Below are 22720 nucleotides of genomic sequence, written 5' to 3' on the forward strand. Positions count from 1 at the left end.
GGAGGCGGTGGAGGAGGCGGAGTGCCCTGACTCGCCGGAGGAGGAGGAGGAGGCGGAGGCGTCCAGTTCGGAAGGTTGATGAGCTCCTTCTGCCATAGGAATGGAGTCTTCAGAGTAGAACCCAGCCTAGTCTCCCCTTCACCGGTAGGGTAGTCAAGCTGGAGGTCCTCAAATCCCTCCGTTATTTCATCCACCATCACCCTGGCATATCCTTCTGGAATTGGCCGGCAGTGAAAAGTTGCGCCTTGTTCAGTAGGATAAACAGAGCCAATAGCCACCTTGACCTTCAAATTCATCCATCGCGTCATAAGGTGGCAATTTTGAGCCCACGTGATAGCATCCACGGGATAGCTGGCAGGAGCCGTCAAGACATGCTCCGGCTGAAGCAGCTTGGTGGAAGCCACGCTGCTTCTCCGCTGAGATGGCGGGGTAGCTTCGGGGGAAGCTTTGGCAGGTCGTTTGTTGCGATCTGCTTCTCATTCCTCTAGCCCCATTACCCTTTCGTGCAGCACCTGCAGTTGGCTCTGCTCCAGTTTCTTCCTCCTCTCGTGGGTTTTGTAACCCCCTGCGTGCCTCTTGTCCGTCCAGGGTGCTCAGGATTCCCGAGGGCCATTGTGAGCTCGTCCTTCTCCCTGTCTGGAACGAACGTCCCTTGCTGTGCTGCATGGATATACTGTCGAAGCCTTGTGACTGGTGTTTTCAGTTGCTCGTCCGTCCAACGATACTTCCCCGATACAGGGTCCAAGGTTCCGCCAGCCCCGAAGAACCAAGTCCGGCAACGGTCTGGCCATCTCATTGTCTCCGGTTTGATCCCTTTATCAAGCAGATCATTTTCAGCCTTGGACCACTTAGGCCGGGCTTGCAGGTAGCAATTATGACCCCGTGCGATGGTGAAACTTCTTCTTCGCAGCTTTTTGCTTGTTTGTCCCCGACATCTTCTTACTCTTTTCTGATGTTGTGTAGGCCACAAATGCGGGCCAGTGATCTCTGATCTTCTCATATTTGCCGATGAATTCTGGTGTCTCTTCTTTGGCGACAAACTTTTTCAGCTCTTTCCTCCACCTCCTGAATAGGCATGCCATCTTCTTAAGAGCACAGGACTTGATTAATTGCGGTAGGGTGAAATTTGCCTTCAGCTCAGTCCAAAGATCATCTTTCTACATATCATTAACATAAGACACCTGAGGGTCTTCCTCCTTAGGCTTATACCATTGGTGGATGCTGATCGGGATCTTGTCCCTAACAAGAACCCCGCACTGAGCAACAAATGCGTTCTTTGTCCGGATGGGTTCAACCGGTTTGCCGTCGCGCACGATTGCTGTGATCTCAAACTTTTCATCCGAGCTCAACTTTTTTTTTGGGCCTCGTCTCCTTACCGAAGTTGTGCTCGATCCGGAGGGCTAGAAAAAGGGAGAAAGACGAGAGTTAATTAATATGTGTACATATACCAAAACAATGAATGCATCAATTAACTAGTCAGCACGGGCTTATCTAATATATATATACCTGGTCGGACTATCTTCGGTCACCGGAGCAGTCAGCACGGTCTCCTTCTTGTACCTCCATTGGGTCATCACCGGAGCCATCATGAACATAGCCCTCTTCTTGTACCGGCATTAATGGGCCGGAGCCATTATGAACATAGCCCTCTTCTTCACCCAGTCCTTCCTGACCAACGACGTCGTTGAAAAATGACGCAATGACATCAGTTCCTTCTGCGATTATCTCCCCCAACATCGCTTCTGTTGCTTCGTCTCGGTAGTGCTCCATAGTTTCTGCAAATATTTACAACATGTCAATTATTATTCAAACATGGTACAGATGGATATATATTAGTGGCAAACAAAGAACTAGCTAGCTAATCACAATAAGGAATCATGTTAGTGGCCTCGACGCTGCTTCTCTAGGGTTTGGGGTGGCCTAGACAACGCTTCAAGGGTTTGGGGTGGCCTCGACACAACGCTTCAAGGGTTTGGGGTGGCTTTGACCAACATCGTTTTTTCTCTAGGGTTTGGGTGTCGTCGAGAGTTTTGGTCGAGCGAGAGGGCCAAGGGGAGATATATCGACGACGACAGAGGAGAAGATCGAAGAAGAAAAAATAAGAAGAAAAAAGAGGAGAAGAAGAAAGGAATAGAGGAGAAGAAAAAATAGAAAAGAAAAAATAGAAAATATTCTATTTTTTCTTCTTCTCCTCTATTCCTTATTCTATTTTTTCTTCTTCTCCTCTATTCCTTTCTTCTTCTCCTCTTCTATTTCTTCTTTTCTCCTCTTCTTATTTATTTCTCCTCTTCTTCCTCTCCTCTTCTTCTCCTTTCTTCCTCTTCTTATTTTCCTTTCTCCTCTCCTTCTTTTTCTTCTTCTTCTTCCTTCTTCCTTCTTCTTCTTTTCTTCCTTTTCCTTTTTTTTACTTTTTCCTCTACACTAACCGAAAATGCACTAACCTAAAATCGATATCTACTAACAAACTAAATAAAAAATTAATACATATATTAAAAAACATATATAAACAAAAAAATGCTATGAACATTATGTTCATACATAGATAGCCACATCCATTCATCATATAGCTACCACATACATATATACATTATATATATGAAAAAAATGCATATATACACATATATACACATATACACAAACAAAAAATACACATATATACACAAAGAAACACATATATACACATAGATACACATATACACAAAAAATGCATATATACACATATACACAAAAAAGTGCAGGGCAGGGGCGGCGGCGCGGCGGCCGCGCAGGACAGGGCGGCGCGCGGCGGCCGCGCAGGGGCGCGGGACAGGAGGGGCACGGGAGCATGTGCTCACAGGGGGCGGCGCCGACGGTGAAGGCGAGCAGCCTGACGGCGTCGGTGGCGGCGGCGACGGCGAAGGCGAGCAGCCTAATGGCGTCGGTGGCGGCGGCGACGGCAAGGTGGAGCAGGGGCGTCGGGCGTCGATGGCGATGAGGAGGAGCAGGGTGCATCGGGGGAGAAGTGGGGGATTTGGTCAAAAACTGCTAAGTGTTGTATATATATCAAGAGCATTGGTCCCGGTTCGTGGCACCAACCGGGACTAATACACCCTTTAATCCCGGTTGGTGCCACCAACCGGGACCAAAGGCCTCTTTTCAGCAGCCCAAAGGGCGAGAAGCGGCGGCCTTTGGTCCCGGTTGGTGCCACCAACCGGGACTAAAGGGCGGGCATTGGTACTGGTTGGTGCCACGAACCAGTACCAATGCCCCACTTTAGTCCCGGTTGGTGCCGCCAACTGGGACCAAAGGCCCCTGCGTTGCCTGCGTTGCGGCCAAAATTTAGTACCACCTCGCTAGTTGAGAGGGGCTCGGAGTGGTTTATAAGCCCGGCTGCGGCTACCCTCTCGATCTCCTCTCAAATGCAGGCTTACGGGCCTAATCTCACACTATGCTGCCGTGGACCTATTCGGCCTACTGCGGGCCTGAATCCTGGCCCAGGTTGGGTTTCTAGTCGTATTCAGGCCGTGGTGGCCCAATAGGTGGCAATTTTTTTTATTTTTTCCCAGTTTTTTTTTTGTTTTTTGCATTATTTATTTTCTTTTGTTTTTTGCTTTATGTTTTAATTCTTTTTGCTTTTAGGTCAGAAAAATTATAAACTTTCTATTAGTGCCATTAGTTTTAGAAAAATTATTTTGTTTTTTTGTTTTCTTTGTTGCTTTATTTATTTTATTTTGTTTCTACTTACAACAAAATACTTATTGTTGCTATTTTTATTTATTTTATTAAAGTTATGTTTAATATTTTTATTTTAAGTCACAAAAATTATAAACTTTCTGTTAGTGCCATTAGTTTTCAAATTTGAATAGTTAAAATTTGAATTCTTTGAAATTTGTGTGAATCACAAGTTTGTGATTAACTTTACTAAAAAAATGAACATAGATGCGCCTACAGAGAAAAAAGGTCTAGACGAACCGGGACCAATGGCCCACGTGGCTGCCGTCTTGAGAGTGTTCTTGGTGAGAACATAGTTGACAAGGAGCGAACCGAGATTAATGGTATTACGAGGGACGAACCATAAGACATTAAAGCATTTCAAATGAACTCTGAAAAAGTTGAAAGTTGACATGCTATCATAATTTCACGCACATAGCATGTGCATGTACAAAACGGACAATGGTATCATACTCGTCTGTTGGTATCATCATAATAGTTGCGGGAGAAACTCTTCACTTTTTCTTTGCTTGTGTCATTTTCTTATTGCACCGTAACCACGGATAATCTTCGTCATTTATCAGGATGCTGGGGTCAGCCTTGAATTTGAAGGGAGGAATTTCATGAAACTTTTCATAATCTTCAGACATGTCTGTCTTGCCCTCCACTCCCACGATGTCCCTTTTTTCTGAAAGAACTATGTGGCGCTTTGGCTCATCGTATGATGTATTCGCTTCCTTATCTTTTCTTTTTCTCGGTCTGGTAGACATGTCCTTCACATAGATAACCTGTGCCACATCATTGGCTAGGACGAACGGTTCGTCAGTGTACCCAAGATTTTTTAGATCCACTGTTGTCATTCCGTACTGTGGGTCTACCTGTACCCCGCCTCCTAACAGATTGACCCATTTGCACTTAAAGAAAGGAACCTTAAAATCATGTCCGTAGTCAAGTTCCCATATGTCCACTATGTAACCATAATACGTGTCCTTTCCCCTCTCGGTTGTTGCACCAAAGCGGACACCGTTGTTTTGGTTGGTGCTCTTTTTATCTTGGTCAATCGTGTAAAATGTATTCCCATTTATCTCGTATCCTTTCCAAATCGTAACAGTCGAAGATGGTCCCCTGGACAGCAAGTACAACTCATCACAAACAGTGTTGTCACCTCTAAGACGTGTTTCCAACCAACTGCTGAAAGTCCTGATGTGTTCACATGTAATCCAGTCGTCGCACTGCTCCGGGTGTTTGGAGCGCATACTGTTCTTGTGTTCATCAACATACGGGGTCACCAAGGTAGAGTTCTGTAGAACTGTGTAGCGTGCTTGAGACCAAGAATATCCGTCCCTGCATATTATTGAGTCCCTTCCAAGCGTGTCTTTTCCAGTCAGTCTCCCCTCATATCACGATTTAGGTAGACCTATCTTCTTAAGGCCAGGAATGAAGTCAACACAAAACCCGATGACATCCTCTATTTGATGGCTGATGGAGATGCTTACTTCTGGCCTAGCGCGGTTACAGACATATTTCTTTAGGACTCCCATGAACCTCTCAAAGGGGTACATATTGTGTAGAAATACGGGGCCCAGAATGAAAATCTCGTCGACTAGATGAACTAAGACGTGCGTCATGATATTGAAGAAGGATGGTGGGAACACCAGCGCAAAACTGACAAGACATTGCACCACATCACTCCTTAGCCTTGGTATGATTTCTGGATCGATCACCTTCTGAGAGATTGCATTAAGGAATGCACATAGCTTCACAATGGCTAAACGGACATTTTCCGGTAGAAGCCCCCTCAATGCAACCGGAAGCAGTTGCGTCATAATCACGTGGCAGTCATGAGACATTAGGTTCTGGAACTTTTTCTCTGGCATATTTATTATTCCCTTTATATTCGACGAGAAGCCACTCGGGACCTTCATACTAAGCAGGCATTCAAAGAAGATTTCCTTCTCTTCTTTGGTAAGAGCATAGCTGGCAGGACCTTCATACTGCTTTGGAGGCATGCCGTCTTTTTCGTGCAAACGTTGCAGGTCCTCCCGTGCCTCAGCTGTATCTTTTGTCTTTCCATACACGCCCAAGAAGCCTAGCAGGTTCACGCAAAGGTTCTTCGTCACGTGCATCACGTCAATTGAAGAGCGGACCTCTAGGTCTTTCCAGTAGGGTAGGTCCCAAAATATAGATTTCTTCTTCCACATGGGTGCGTGTCCCCCAGCGTCATTCGGAACAGCTAGTGCGCCGGGACCCTTTCCAAAGATTACGTGTAAATCATTGACCATAGCAAGTACGTGATCACCGGTACGCATGGCGGGCTTCTTCCGGTGATCTGCCTCGCCTTTGAAATGCTTGCCTTTCTTTCGACATTGATGGTTGGTCGGAAGAAATCGACGATGGCCCAGGTACACATTCTTCCTGCAGCTTCCCAGGTATATACTTTCGGTGTCAAGTAAACAGTGCGTGCATGCGTGGTATCCCTTGTTTGTCTGTCCTGAAAGGTTACTGAGAGCGGGCCAATCGTTGATGGTCACGAATAGCAACGCCTTTAGGTCAAATTCCTCCTGTTTGTGCTCATCCCACGTACGTACACCGTTTCCATTCCACAGCTGTAAAAGTTCTTCAACTAATGGCCTTAGGTACACATCAATGTCGTTGCCGGGTTGCTTAGGGCCTTGGATGAGAACTGGCATCATAATGAACTTCCGCTTCATGCACATCCAAGGAGGAAGGTTATACATACATAGAGTCACGGGCCAGGTGCTGTGATTGCTGCTCTGCTCCCCGAAAGGATTAATGCCATCCGCGCTTAAAGCAAACCATACGTTCCTTGGGTCACGTGCAAACTCAGCCCAGTACTTTCTCTCGATTTTTCTCCACTGCGACCCGTCAGCGGGTGCTCTCAACTTCCCGTCTTTCTTACGGTCCTCACTGTGCCATCGCATCAACTTGGCATGCTCTCCGTTTCTGAACAGACGTTTCAACCATGGTATTATAGGAGCATACCACATCATCTTCGCAGGAACCCTCTTCCTTGGGGGGGGGGTCGCCGTCAACATCACCAGGGTCATCTCGTCTGATCTTATACCGTAATGCACCGCATACCGGGCATGCGTTCAGATCCTTGTACGCACCGCGGTAGAGGATGCAGTCATTAGGGCATGCATGTATCTTCTGCACCTCCAATCCTAGAGGGCATACGACCTTCTTTGCTGCGTATGTACTGTCGGGCAATTCGTTATCCTTTGGAAGCTTCTTCTTCAATATTTTCAGTAGCTTCTCAAATCCTTTGTCTGGCACACATTCTCTGCCTTCCACTGCAGCAATTCCAGTATGGTACCGAGCTTTGTGTTGCCATCTTCGCAATTGGGGTACAACCCTTTTTTGTGATCCTCTAACATGCGATCGAACTTCAGCTTCTCCTTTTGACTTTCGCATTGCGTCCTTGCATCGACAATGACCCGGCGGAGATCATCATCATCGGGCACATCGTCTGGTTCCTCTTGATCTTCAGCAGCTTCGCCCGTTGCAGCATCATCGTGCACATCGTCTGGTTCCTCTTGATGTTCAGTAGCATCACCGTATTCAGGGGGCACATAGTTGTCATCGTACTCTTCTTCTTCGCCGTCTTCCATCATAACCCCTATTTCTCCGTGCCTCGTCCAAACATTATAGTGTGGCATGAAACCCTTGTAAAGCAGGTGGGTGTGAAGGATTTTCCGGTCAGAGTAAGACTTCGTATTCCCACATATAGGGCATGGACAACACATAAAACCATTCTGCTTGTTTGCCTCAGCCACTTCGAGAAAATCATGCACGCCCTTAATGTACTCGGAGGTGTGTCTGTTACCGTACATCCATTGCCGGTTCATCTGCGTGCATTATATATAATTAAGTGTGTCAAAAATCATTACAGAACATCATGAATAGATAACTAAGTGACCAAATTAATAGAAGTTCATCATCACATTAAAACCAAAGTACATACATAGTTCTCATCTTCAAGCGAAAATCATTACAGAACAACATAAAGCTCTGCAGAGCATCTAAATTAATTAAACCATACATTGAAACTATGTAAAACATTTCAATGCGAAAACAAATGCGATCATAATCGCAACCAAGGTAACAACTGATCCAACGGCATAATGATACCAAGCCTCGGTATGAATGGCATATTTTCTAATCTTTCTAATCTTCAAGCGCATTGCATCCATCTTGATCTTGTGATCATCGACGACATCCGCAACATGCAACTCCAATATCATCTTCTCCTCCTCAATTTTTCTTATTTTTCCTTCAAGAAATTGTTTTCTTCTTCAACTAAATTTAACCTCTCGACAATAGGGTCGGTTGGAATTTCCGGTTCAACAACCTCCTAGATAAATAAAATCTATGTCACGTTGGTCGGCATAATTTTCATAAACAATAAATGAACCAATAGTTATGAAAAGATAATATATACCACATCCGAATCATAGACAGGACGAGGGCCGACGGGGGCGGATACCAAAACCATCGCACTATATAAGATGCAATAATAAAAGTAAGAAAATAATACAAGTATCTATCTAAACATACAAGTAAGAATATTTTTCCTTTTAGAAAGAAGATAAGAACAAGAGGCTCACCACGGTGGTGCCGGCGATGAGATCGGCGCGGGTGATCGACGGCGGTGAAGACGGGTACGGGGCGTGACGGACCGCTAAACCTAGACAAATATTGAGGAAAATGGAGCTTGGAGGTCGAGCTTGGAGAGGAGAAAGCTTAAGTAGTGTGGCTCGGGCATTCCATCGAACACCTTGTGTGCATAGGAGGTGAGCTAGAGCACCACCAAGCCCTCTCCCCCTCGGCTGCCAGAAAAAACAGAGCAGTGTGCTCTGCTCTTACGCGAGGGGGTATATATAGGCACCTCATTGGTCCCGGTTGGTGGCTTGAACCGGGACTAAAGGGCAGCCTTTGGTCCCGGTTCAAGCCACCAACCGGGACCAATGGTGGTGGGCCAGGAGCGAGGCCCATTGGTCCCGGTTCGTCCCACCAACCGGGACCAAAAGGTCCAGACGAACCGGGACCAATGGCCCACGTGGCCCGGCCGGCCCCCGGGGCTCACGAACCGGGTCCAATGCCACCATTGGTCCCGGTTCTGGATTGAACCGGGACTAATGGGCTGACCCGGGCCTGGACCAATGCCTCCTTTTCTACTAGTGTAGAACTTCATATGGGAAAAATATATGGACAAATTATTGATTTTGCAAAGAATCTAATTATGTTAAGAACAATTCATGCTTGTGTGTGCACGTTTCGAATAAATAGGACTATGCAATCCTCAATTCCGTTTTCTAATACAGTAATAATCACCCTCTATATAAACATATTAACTTCCCTACTAAGAATGTTACATATAGATCACTTCTGCATCTAAGCATATTTAGAGAATCCAATCATCTATATATGTATGCAGACATTAATTCCTTGTATTCATCATCTGGTATCTAACTATGTATCTATTAATTGTACGTATCCATCAATTCCATATATGTATTAGCAAGTACCATCGGGATTATATATTACGGGAGTTGGGCAATAAAAAAGTACAGTATCTAACCTGATAGTAATTGATGGGGATGGAGCACGGCCACAATATAACCCTCTTTGTAGGCATGCATGCCACATAATTTTTTCGAGAGGCGGTGACTTTAGAGGGGTGATTTAGCTAGAGAGAGCGTCCGCCCATTGGCTCCGAACCTAATTAGGATATCCTGATGCAAATCAATCAATGAAGAAATAAATTAATACACTACTTGCTAGATTAACCCCAGCGGCACTTTACTACTACACATCCTCGATTACCCTGTGCTTCCAATGCATGTACAACAACATCTAACGCTTCAGCTATATACCTTGTATCTCTGCAACATCAGGACGGAGATGGGTTACAGGGCCATCATCATCATGGAAAGACCAAGAGAATTAGGGATAGCTAGAGATAATTGATCGGACCTTACCTTTCCCAAGATGATTCATGATGTACTGATGGTAGGAGTAATATATGTGCGTGCACGAAGATTAGGCGTCCATGAAGCGGGGACGACATTTGGAATATTTCTTCATAAATCATGTGTGACGTACTGATGGTAGGAGACAACCGGAGGAGACCTTCTTTTCTTTCTTTTTTTGGCTGACGAGTCCTTTTTACACAGCAAGGTGGAAGTCGGAGGAGTCCTTCTTTTTTGGGCTGAGGAGTCCCTTTTTCACACGGCAAGGTGGACATGGGAGGAGTCGTGCGTGTGGTAAGGCCAAAGCCACCGCGCGACCCCAAACGGCCGTCCGTTTTGTCCGGATTTTGTCCGTTTGGGTAGGGGGTGGGGTCGTGTCCGGGCCTGTCCGGGGATGCGGTGGCCGTACGCCCAGCGCACGGTCGCATCCTTTACCCCATCCTGTCCGCGTCTATTAAAAAAAAGAGAAACATGTCAAATGCCAAGCCCTACGGCCGCAGTTCATCACGCATGCCGGCAACAAAGCCAGCGGCCTACACGTCCATCGTCGGCATTAGCCAGCGGCCGGCAACACAGCCCGACCTCCAACATGAATGGTTGTCCTCGCCGGCAACACATCCAGCGGCCGGCAACACAGTCGGCCTTCAAAATGAATGTTTTTCTTGCCGGCAAACGGCCAGCGGCCCAGCGGGCGGGCGGCAACCATGCCAGCCTCAAAAAAGAACGGCCACGGCCGATCGGACGACCTAGTTCAGGCTGTCGGCGTCGAGCATCTCCTTCTGCCTGGTATCGAACCAGGCCCTCGTCTTCTCGCTCATCTTCGACAAGTCCACGCTCATGATCGCCAGGGCCACCTCTTTCGCTTTGGTGGCGGCATTGGTGGCCTCAATGTCGAGCTGCCTTTGCCTGGCCTTGACGTTGTCGGCCTCGATGTCGAGCTGCCGTTGCCGGGCCACCTCCTCGATGTCGAGCTGCCTCTGCCGAGCCGCCTCCTCCATGTCGATCTTCCTTCTCTTGGTCGCCTCCTCCATCTCAAGCTTCTTTGTTTGGAGCTCTAGGTATTGCTTCATTTGCTCGTCCTTGCTTTGCCGCTTCTTCTCGTCCCTCACATCCTTTTGCGACATCATGCCATGCAAAGTGTCATGCAATGCCATGGATGAGGCATCACGAATGTCGTCAACCTTGGAGTTGTCCTCGCCCCTCGGCCTCTTCAACGCCTCGCCATCTCCACCTCCGGCGAACTTGGCCATCTTGAGGCCTCTCTTCCTTTGGAGTTCACAGTATTGGTCCTTAAACTTAGGGCAATTATTGATCATAGTCCAACAATGCGTGAGAGTGAATGGATTGTCATTGTGCCGGGCCTTGAATGCTTCCAAAGATTGAAATGCCTACACCATATGATCAACAACAAAATGAACATGCAACCATGTACAAGGCCGAAGTCTCATGGTCGTAGCAAGGAAAGGGCAAGGAAGGAGAGCATACCATGTCCCCAACGCCGGTACCACTCACGGGCCGTGCTTGAACGCTCTCAAAGGCGGCTTGATACTTGTTGCACTCTTGTTGCATGAACAACCATCTCTTTTGAATCGAGCCAACGCCACGTTTGCTTTCAAATTGATAGGGCTCAAACAACTTACTTTCATGGAATGTTTTGTGGACTCTCGTCCAAAAAACAATGCCCTTTTGTTGCGCAGGTCCTTGGATCTTGGCTTATCTCCATCCAAGCTTGGCAAATCAACTTGTCTTCATCTTGTGTGTATGAACCCGTGCGAATGCTCTTCCTCTTCTTTTGTGCTTCCACTCTTTGTGTCAGCTCGTCAATGAACAATGGCTCACCACTAATGTCAACGTCATTGATTTCTTCTTCATCACCTTCGACATAGATGTCATCGTCTTCATGCCACAAGTCACCATGATCATAGTCAGCACGGTCGTCGCCATCTTCACCGGCAGTGAACTGCCGCGGCCATCCTGACTTTGGGTCTCCTCGGGATCATAGACAGGGTCGTGACCTCCATCATAGATCACTTCCTCCATGAACTGGTCGTAGTAGGGGTCGTCGACCGGTGCCGTTGGTGTTGGCATTCCGTCGAACAAGACGCGGGGGGATGGCATGTTGCCGGTAAACGGCGGCCGTGCTTGCTTTCTTTGCATCTTGACGGACGGCGGGCCGCCGCTGCTGGACCCGGGGGTGACGTTGAGGTCGATGACGGCCGATGGGCGCGGTGTGGACGGCACGAGCACGCTCACGTCCGGCGACCCCCCGAAACGGGTCTGGCCGTCGTGCCTTGGCGGAGGAAAGCCGGGCGACAAGGGTGTGGTCCGCGACTGGCAATGCGGAGGCCGGGCGATCGACGACCCTGTGCTCGCCAGACCGACGGCCCCTCCAGAGAAACCGGCCGGGCGACAAATGCCATGCATGAGAAGGGTGTGCGCTTTGCTGACAATGGCCTCCTTCTCCTGGACCTCGGCCTTGTGCCGCGCGGCCTCAATCACAGCGTGTTCGGCCGCTCTCTTGGCCGCGGCGATGTTGTTCTTGGCGACCACCCTCTGGTCCGTCCTCTTCGCCGATTCCGCGTCCAACTTGGCGATCTCCTCCGGCGTGCACTCCGACCGCGGCTTCCTTGGCGCCTTGCCCTTCTTCTTCTTGGCCATTCCGGGCGGGTCGACGGCCGGGCCGCCGGAGTTCGGCTGGGCGTCGGCCATGGACGGAGGAGGGAGTCGGACGGGCGGGACGTGGGAGGGTTGGGGGGGAAATGGCGCGAAAGGGGCCGCGGGGGGGGGGGGGGGGTTGCTTTGTGTCACCGACAGGCGGGCCAGGGGCGGACAAGCGCGCGCGTCCTGCCCGTCCGCGCGCTGTCCATTTCGCCCCAAAAGCAGCGCAAACTTGGGCCGCGGATGGGTCGAAAGCGGACACAAAACGGACAAATGTCTGTTTGCTCCCGCGCGCTGGGCCGCCTGGTTTGTCCGTTTCGCCCCAAACGGACGGGTCCGGACAGGATAGGGTCGCGCGGTGGAGTTGGCCTAAGAGGAAGGGCCCAAACTCTTTGATCTCTCAACATGGAAAGGTATGACCCTTTGATCTGTTTTTTTAAGTAAAGACTCTTTTTTTAGTGAAGACCCTATGATCTTTTTTTTAGTAAAGACTCTTCGATTTGTTATTCAATCCTAGTCGTTGAATTGGTATCCTAAGGATGTTTTTACATGTTTTTTTAGGATTAACATGGTAACTCCAATGGTGCCTCCAATTAGTAAATATAAGATATAAGATGCCAGATTGAGCTATGCATTTTGTGTTTCAAGAGCTAATGTACCATCGTATTGTGCTAACAGCTTTCCTACCATGCTGGAAATGATGGAGATTATAAGGATAATTTGGATGAGGCACTGAAGCGTGCGTTTACTAGGTTATATGGCAATCATGTAGTCAACATTCAGGCTGCATAACTTTTCTCCTTTGTTGGAGGCACTGGAATATATAACATTGTTACTTCTTAATTTGTAACATTGTTTCTTCTTTATTTGTAACATTCATGCAGATTATAAGGATAATCTGGATAAGGCACTGAAATCTGTAACATTGTGCTTCCTTAATTTGTTGTAGAATGGACGAGTCACTGGAACAAAATGATGATGGAGGACACTGGCTAACCCTCCCGATGTCGGTGTCAAATTGCTATGTTTTCCCAGCACCTCCCCTCGTGTCCAAGTTTGGTTTTTCCATGATTATCAAGTAATTAATGTTCTTCAAGATCGACATTTTGAAGAAGTTGAGTAGGATTGTATCTTTTGGATAATATGCATGATGTTATTCATATAAATGGACTGGAAGGCATCGATTGCTGTAATAGGATTATGGAGGCTCTATTTTACTGTTTGAGATGTGCATTTGAGTTGGAAGTGGTATATATATGGAGGCTCTACTCCTTTACATAACTTCTAAGTTGGAAGTTACAGTAGTTAGTTGTGCCTAGTTTACCGAGTCGGAGGCCAAATGCTCCTAAGTTCTCGGATTTTTTGAGCTCTTAAGGACCGTATAGCAAAACTCCTACAGTCATATTTTAATAACAAAGGGGTAAAATACAATTACATTGTTACAATATGTACAGATCATGGACTATTTGCCTGTAAAGGCACTAGTATTAGAGTCTAGGAGTGGGGAATTGGGGCAGAAAAGATCCAGAAAGTAGGAGTAGCACTAGTGAATGTCCTGTACTAGGGAGAAAATGAAATCCCCAAGTTATGTCCTAAGCTCTCGTTGGCCATTGCACCTCGGTTGTTTTATCATACTGCCAATATCTAGGTATGACATGAGAAATAACTCTTTCATGAATTCAAGTTCCTTATCTGTTTCGTTTGCTCTTATATCGAAGGGCACACATAAAAGATTTTTCTCTTACTTGCTTTCATTGCTTGTTTCTCATGTTCGAACTCTATGTTTTTTTTATAATTAAGCTTGAAACTTTTTGTTCCAGGGAACCCCATACATGGAAGGGAGCATAGCCTGTGTGGCTCTCGTTAGAGGACACCAAATCATTCCTGGGAATGTTGGCGACTCTCGCTGCGTACTCTCAAGGGATGATGGTCGGAGGTATGGTGACAATTTTCTTATCAAATATCCAGTACTTAATTGCCTAACTCTTTCTCATGAGAAATGCCTTCAATGAGTGCCTAAGAATTCTTCAAATTTCAATTTGTATAAAGGCAATTGTCTTGTCGACCAAGTATAAGCCAGAAAATAAGTATGAAAGAAACATAATTCAAAATGCTGGAGGGCAACTACTCAGAGCAGGTGCCGCCTATCGTGTTGACGGGATGTTTCCCTTGACTAGAGCTATTGGTATAGACTTACCTGATTTTTTTTTGGTCGGTTGCATAATTGTATAAGTTTCACTGGACTTGACATTTTGCATGGTTGCATTTCAAGTGACTTTTGTTTCAAGCCAGCTTCTGTAGGACAAATTGTGACATCTACTTCTGACATGCGCATTGTAAGTTTGTTGTTTAGACATGTCGGTGGAGTATAAGCTTGTTTCCATGGGTGTGTTCTAATGGAAATCACTTTTTTTTTGTTAGGAGGACATCGCTCATGATACTGAGTATATTCTTATAGCAAATCATGCATTCTGGTTGGTCCTCAGCTAAAAATAGGTGGTTATTTTGTTGTACCTCCTTCTAAGTGCAAATTTTGGTGCTGAATAAATTTAAATTCTTAGTTGAAAGTAACTAAAACGATGGACGAGTGTCAACTATTAGATTACACCATTTTATATGATTCTTGGAAATTTTACACAAATATGTGATCATTTTACTAGTTATTCTTGTGAAATTCTAAGTATTATCTTCTAACTTACTCTTTTTTCAACAAAGAGATAATAGATAAATATTTATACTAAATTTTTGTACCGATTTAAATAAATTGTACATTATTGTAGTTTTGTAAGCAACATTATGATAATACAGTTTTACGAGTATAAGTTTTCTATTATTTATATATCATAATTAGCCACATGATAATGTTTCTATTAGTAGAGATAGTGTGAGTTTTTAAATAATTGAAATGTATGTCAATGGAAATTTTGTTTCTTCTAAATTTAATTGTATGATGTAAGAAAAACTTCTTATGAACACTGCAAAAATTATATATTTGCATGTATGTGAATGTGTTCATATATATTTTTGTATCATTAGATATCATGCTAGATATTTCCAAACCACACACTCCAACAAATATATAATAATAGCTTATAGGTCATTATTATGTAGGAGTTTCTATTTTTGCGCCCCCGGTTCCCAAGTTCTACTCAGATTTGCCCCGCCACCTTAATGTTTCTCACTTTTCTCTTCCTCCCTTCACCCCAGCCACGCAAATTCCCAAGTGGAGCATTCTGTCGGGTCAAAGCCTATTGACCGTTATTTGAATGAGGTCCTGACGAGTGGGACCAACTAGACACCTTCATGACTAGAATTCTTTTATACACCCTAGCAGAGGATGCTGGCATAGCCCGGGGTACGCTTTGCAAGACCTGACATGAAAAGGTCGAGCTTGGGCCAATCTTGTGACTAGTGTAGAAAAGTCTAGCTATGAAGTGACAGAAAGGCCTTGCTGGCATGGACATCCAACATCACCAATATGGTGCCATTGTTTAAAAAATAGCGGCGCGTAGTAGGCCACGTCAGCACTATTCTACGTGTTGATGGCGTGCCATGTGGTCAACGCCACCACTATAATCACTCACCTAGTAATGTGTAGTGTACTTTGCATGCCATGAACATTTTGTGCAGCCAATTTTTTTCCCCACCATATAACATATAGAATTTCACATTAAAACTAAGAACATATAAAACATGACACAGTAGAACAATACGAGTTAATAAGCAACAATCTCACACACACTAGCTAACTAATAGTTAATAAGCAGTTTAACGCTCATGCCCAGCCACATACATACTTTTAAATGACATCGATGATGATCATCATTGTCAAGTAAACGCGCGTGTTCTTCCTGATAGTGACTAAGACGGCCTGTCTAACTCGGACATTCTTGCTAGCAAGGAAGTTGTTCCTCCCTGCCGAGCTTAAGACAGTGCGACAGTCTGTGTTCACTACGTATGCACAGGTGCTGATGGAGCCCATTGTGTGCTAAGGCATAGTCCATCAATGCCTGCTTCATCCGGCTCGATGCCACAACTCACAATAGCCTCCTAGGTAATTTCTGGAAATAAAACATATATGATAAATGAGCATGTCAGGCGCAATTATCAACAAAGCATAAACTTCAATTCACATATATCATCGGATTCAACACTAAGCATATCATCATATTTCTACACTAAGCATATCATCAAATTCTATACTAAGCATATCATAAAAATTACTACACTAAGTATCATCAAATTACTACACTAAGTAACATACCATGACATGGAGGATAACATTTGGCCTTGTCAGATGGGTCACAAATGGCATTTCGACGTAGGCATCACGTGGCGGAAGTATGTATCAGAGGTTGCCCAATTCCTCCTTGCTCGGCCTCATTCTTTGGGCATAGAGGGCTTCATCAAGTTGGTCATCATCTCCCTCCGTGTTGAGATGGATAACAAAAAGTCTGGATCTTCATCTTGTGAAGGAGGAGATGTTGAATTCATCCCAGTGAGATGCATGTGGGCGATGAGTCGATCATATCCATCTTCTCCAATCTGGGACATTTTCTTCCCTTCTCGGCCTCCATAGCATAGGGCCCCCCAGGAGCATTGAAGACCACAGTGTCTCCTGTCAGCTAATTGAATTTCAATTGCACATTGCATGGGATGATCTGTGTAAGAAAACAACAAAACACACACACACACACACACACACACACACACACACACAATGCATTAATGGAAATAGCAACAACAACAAAAGAAATAACTGTTAGAAGGTTGATATAATTTGTTACTACTGCAGAAACAAAACTCGGCTGGAAGTAGATGCTGAACAACGTGTCACTTGCAAGGCTGCTACCGCACCTTGACTTCCACACTCGACAAGGTGGTGGTTGCACCATTCTACATGAAACATATTGGACACTAAGTAATCGGATTCTAGACTACTAAATCAACACTAAGTATAATCATTTTCTACACTAATAAATCAATTTCTACTAAATATAGGCATACAATACACTGCTAAATTTAATTCTACACTACTAAATTTATTCACAAATAAACAAAATCCATGGATTCCATGGCGTCCGCGGACGAGGGAGTCAGGGAGATGCCGGGGGAGGGGAAGAAGATGCGCGAGGGGAGAGAGGAGATATCACCTGCTGACCCAGAAGTTGGCGATGGCCGCTCTGGTCTTACGGCGACAAGCAACGTTGTCAGGAGGTGGCTGCGGCGGAGCTGGTCGAGAGGAGCGAAGTGAAAAAGATGTGGGGTGCATCAAAATGACTTAGGTTTTTTTGACCGGAGTGGTAGTTAGAAGATGGACTAGTGCGCAACATACAAATTGTAGCAAACATGGGGAAAAAACTCAGCAAATATCTATGGCGTGACAGAAAAATACTACGCTAGCACTAAGGTCATATCAATGGCATACCAAATATGCAGACACCACAACTATTTGAAAAAAATAGTGCTGACGTTGATGGAAAATGGAGCGCAACTAACAAAAGTTGTGGCTAGTCATTTCTCCACTAGTATGTAGTCACTTGAGTCCTTGAAAATACATATTCTTGAATTAAAAATATCAAAATAATCCCTTTTTAGCATTATGCTAATTTCAAAAATTGGCAAAATGGCTCTACTTGGGCCGAGGTTCTCGCGAGAAAATTGAACCCGTCCTGGATGCTGAGTTTTGGGCCGGGACATCGTGAAAATCTGCTTAGTCCATGATGTGTGTGTGCCCACATCACTTTGTTGAAAAAGGAAACGGCCCCCAATTTGCTGGCTGTTCGATTGGCAAACCTTAAGGAAAAAGGAAAAAAAATTGGAAAGCCTCCATCTCCAACGCTGGGTAAGAAGCAGGGGTACTACACACTCAGGGGTTCCGGCGGCCGAAGTCCTGCGCTACAAGGGAGGCCAGGAGTTTCAATACGTGGAGCCCTAGCGCAAAGTCAGTTTGCGTGTTACCGGTACCTACCGGCAAGAATCTCATTGTTTACAGCCCGCTATAAGTTCCAAGCTAAGGACAACTATGTTTCCTTCCTTTCTACTCCCTCCGTCCCATAATCATAATCTAAGACGTTTTTAACACTACACTAATGCCAAAAAACATACTACATTATGTGACGGAGGGAGTACTATACAAATTGAATACTAGAGCTAATACAACTATGGGTCCACCATTTGTCCATGATATGGCAGGAATGACAGCATTGTGACAATGCCCTCTCTATCTTTCTCTCTCTCACACCCACATTTCATATGTTGAACAAACCTATTCTTACTAGAAAAATTGTGAAACAAACCTTTTTTTTAGTAGAAACATGTGAAGTAAACCCATTTCACTAGAAATTTATTCAACCCAATTATATTTCATATACGTGAAAGAAACATTTTCCACGCACACTAAAAATGTGCATTTGAAATAAATGTGATTTTATGAAATTGGTTTTTTTACAAATGTGTTTTATTCCAAAAGAGTGGAATGTTATTTCAAAAATGTGTAATTGAAATAGATGTGAGTTTTGTGAAACAAGCTAGTGGAAAGTGAAATATAGGTTCTGAATTGTAAAAGAGTAACTACATCGTGAAACTAATTATTTCGAAATGTGTAACAGTTTATTTCAAAAGAATGAAATAACATATTGAAAATGTGCAAGAAAAAAGATGCATTTTTTGTGAAACAAGCCGGTGGAAAGTGAAATAAAGGTTCTGAATTGTGATATAGTAATTACAGAAGGTGAATTCTAATGCATCATTGTGAAATTGATTATTTAAAAATGTGAAACATATGTTTGAATTTAAACATGGTTGAGAAATATCCAAGATTGATCTCATTTTAAAGGTTTTGACTCAAGGAGTTCAAATATGAAAAAAGTTTGAAAAACTAATATATGATTTAAAAGATATGGATGTTTTAAATTAGAGAAAGTGAAAGAAATAGTTGGATTTGTTGTGTGGGAGAAGAGAGAGAGTGTGCCACATTGCCACCGCATGTAAAATACAGCTATGGGGGCCAGCTGCTGAAATACCAATATTCTATAAACATGGGAAACAATTATGCAACATGGGAAGAGAATATACGCTGTTAGATGGCTAGAGCCGGTACCTACCGGTACCACACAATTTTTTGCTTCTGGAGCCCTAGCATCTCCACGGCCTCAGCTCTGACACCCTCGATGTCGTCGTGCAAATCAAGGCAGTGGCCGCCGACCAACGGTGCCCGCAACTGGAAAACAGATTCCCCTTCCCGGGCAGCGAGCGGGGTCGGGCGGAGGCCACGTGACCCCCGTCCGCCCACCCATGCGGATCAGGTTGGATCTGACGGTCTCTGGATCTCTGACGCGCGTCGGGGCCGTCGGATCTGCCCAGCGGGGCCGAGCCATAAAAGGGCACCCCGCATGTAACGGCTTCCTCCTCGCCTCACTCCTTCCCCAAGCAGAGCACAGCAGAGCGGAGCCCCATGCAGCGGAGTGGAGCTGGGAAAGATGAGCCGGGTGATCCTCTTCCCTTCTCTCCTCTTCACCCCTGCAACTGCAGGCGTCTTCTCGATTCTTCTCGTGCTTGTGCTGTTGGTCAATTGGTGCTTCATTTCGTTTGTGATCGAGGAGGCAAACCGAGCGAGGCGTTTTGCGTTGGTCAGATTCAGATCGGCTTCGCTCCTCTGATTGTCTTCCGCCTTAATTCATGTTCTAGCATGGAGTGTAGTCCAGAAGCGTCTTTATGTGGGTGTGCTTGTAGCGGCGGGTTGGTTGGTTTGGCGGGGATTGATCCTGTATAAGAATGCAGTGTGCCTCCGATTGGAACTTGCAGATGCAAGCTGTTCATGCCTCTTACTCAGGGCCATGCTTCTGACGCGCTGGTTAGACCTTTATTTAAGAGAAGCAATCGCTTCATAATCGTATGGCTGCACAGATTATAAAACAAGTTCTACCCTAAAATAAGATTAGATCACAAGCAACTAGATGCGATGTCCGTAGCATCTGAATGCTCATTTATCTTTCCCATATTGTTGTATCCTATGAATATGATATATCTCCATCTCTCATTCCTATCATGAACAGATGTTTTTACAAGAAGTGTTTCGCTGGATGCACTAGAGACAAGTATGAGATTTTACTAATGATCCCTGAACAACACCCATTGATTGTGGTAGACTTTATTGTATTTGGAATGGAGTAGGTTTTAGTATATACTGTGCATTTTGAATGGAGAATTGTAATTTGCACGTAGCAGCTGCATGGTAAATTTTGAACGGCATTGTTTCTTGGAGTATTGTCTGCCGGCCGTAATAGATGATAGAGAGTAGTGCTTTTGAGTGTGTAGTGCTTGTCACTGTGTAAGTGTACTTGCCTGATGGATGTACCACCTTTGGTGTTTAACGTGGTATTGATGTATGATGAACAGGAATGTGAGATGAATAGACACTAATTTTTGAGGTGTTTCTTGTTTAGTTTCAGAGCTCCAGCACAAGCTTTTTTGCGTCTGAATTCCCATTGACAGAATATATGCCTCTTTGATCTGAAACTTGTGTCTTAATGTGTCCATATAACTATGACAAAACTTTTTTTGTTGGGTGAACTGGCTGTAGAATAGCAGGGTTTCAGTGTAATATTAAATTCTCGATTTGTGATCTGTATTTTCCCACTTGCGGCTATGGCCCAACTGTTTAAAACAATGGTATTCATATTTATTTCAGGAAAAGTGAACTCTGCCATTGGTCAAGGTCCATCTGTGAGCGATGAGAACAATAGTATCGAGTATGTTGTGGGAAGTAGGAAAGGATCACACCCAAAACATGAAAATGTTGTTAGTAAATATTACACCATTTTGTACGATTCTTGGATGTTTTACACAAATCTCCGGTCATTTTACAAGTTATTGCAGTGAAACTCTTACCGTAATTTTCTCCCTTGCTCTTTTCAGTATCCAGCTATGCTTGATCTAGATGATTCGAGTTCCACATCATTGTTTGGTGTTTATGATGGCCATGGAGGTTTTATTTTGGTTTCTGATTTTGTTAAAGAAATCGGAACCTAGAATATGTAGCATAACTCATGCTTTCATTAAAATCTCATAGGATTAATATAGTTCACTAGAAGATACATATCGTATGCTTGCAGGCACGCATTACATTATTAAATATATGTTATGAATAGTTACTGCTTTTTTCACGCAACAAAAGAGAATTATCCCTGTTGAAGTCATAATTTTCAGCTGCCAGTAAATCACTTCATGCTCTAATTGAAATCGCATTGGACTAATAGTTTTGTAGAGATGATATGCTTGAACACGCATGCTTTAGATTATTAAATTTTGTTTCAGGAGCTAATGTACCATTGTATTGTGCGAAAAGACTTTATACCGAGGACTACTCTGGATGAAGCAATGGGCGTGTTTTCCCTAACTTATTAACTTAATTATGTACTCAACACTCAGAGATATAACTTTTCTTCTTTTTTTAGAATATTGTTGCTCTTAATTTTTCCCAGCATGGATAAGCATGGATAAGAAGATGCAAGCAAATGATGAATGGAGAGCATTTGCAAACCCCTTCATTCCGATCTCACTAGTAAAAAATAGGGCATTTGTCCCGGTTCGTAAGGGCCTTTTGTCCTTGTTTAAGAACTGGGACAAAAAGGTCGGTACTAATGCCCTCCCCCTTTAGTCCCGGTTCTTACACGAACCGGGACGGATGGGCCTCCACGTGGCCACTGCGGGCAGCCCAGGAAAGGGGGCCTTTGGTCCCGATTGGTGACATAAACCGGTATCAAAAGGCTTCCACCCGTCAGCAGCTGGCTGGAGCTGAGGTTTTTCTTTTTTAAAAAAAAGTGGCTGGTTTAGGTGTTTTGGGGGTTAATTTAGGTTGTTATTAGCTAGTTAATAGAGAGAAGTGTCCTCTCTTATATCTTCGTCCTTGGTTTACCAACGCTACTGCTATGTTCATTTCACCCGCTGATATATAATAACTCATGCTCGCATCATACATCATCATATATAATAACAAGTCCTACTAATCATGCATCATCATACAACTTCTACTAGTTATTAATAACAATTCATACGATCATCATCCTCATAGTCATCGAACCCAACCCTACATAATTGTTTTTAGCACATGATCATTAATATCAGGTAGGAACTAAACACCCTTAAGGTAAAATAGCATAAAATAATATAGACCCTGACTCTCCATTATGAAGAATGGAGATCATCCTGTCTCCAATTCTTGCGCTTCGCTTCCTTTTGCTTCCAAGAAGCTCCTTACGACTATCCATACATTTTTTCCATTCTTTGATTGTCATGTCTCCACTTCTTTTAGAAATCCGGTATGGACAGTTGAGATTCGTAGGACGACCTGGTTGTATGTTCAAAACATCAAGGCG

Source organism: Triticum aestivum, chromosome 6B (genome assembly GCF_018294505.1).
Source record: "Triticum aestivum cultivar Chinese Spring chromosome 6B, IWGSC CS RefSeq v2.1, whole genome shotgun sequence".
In the NCBI taxonomy this organism is placed as follows: Eukaryota; Viridiplantae; Streptophyta; class Magnoliopsida; order Poales; family Poaceae; genus Triticum; species Triticum aestivum.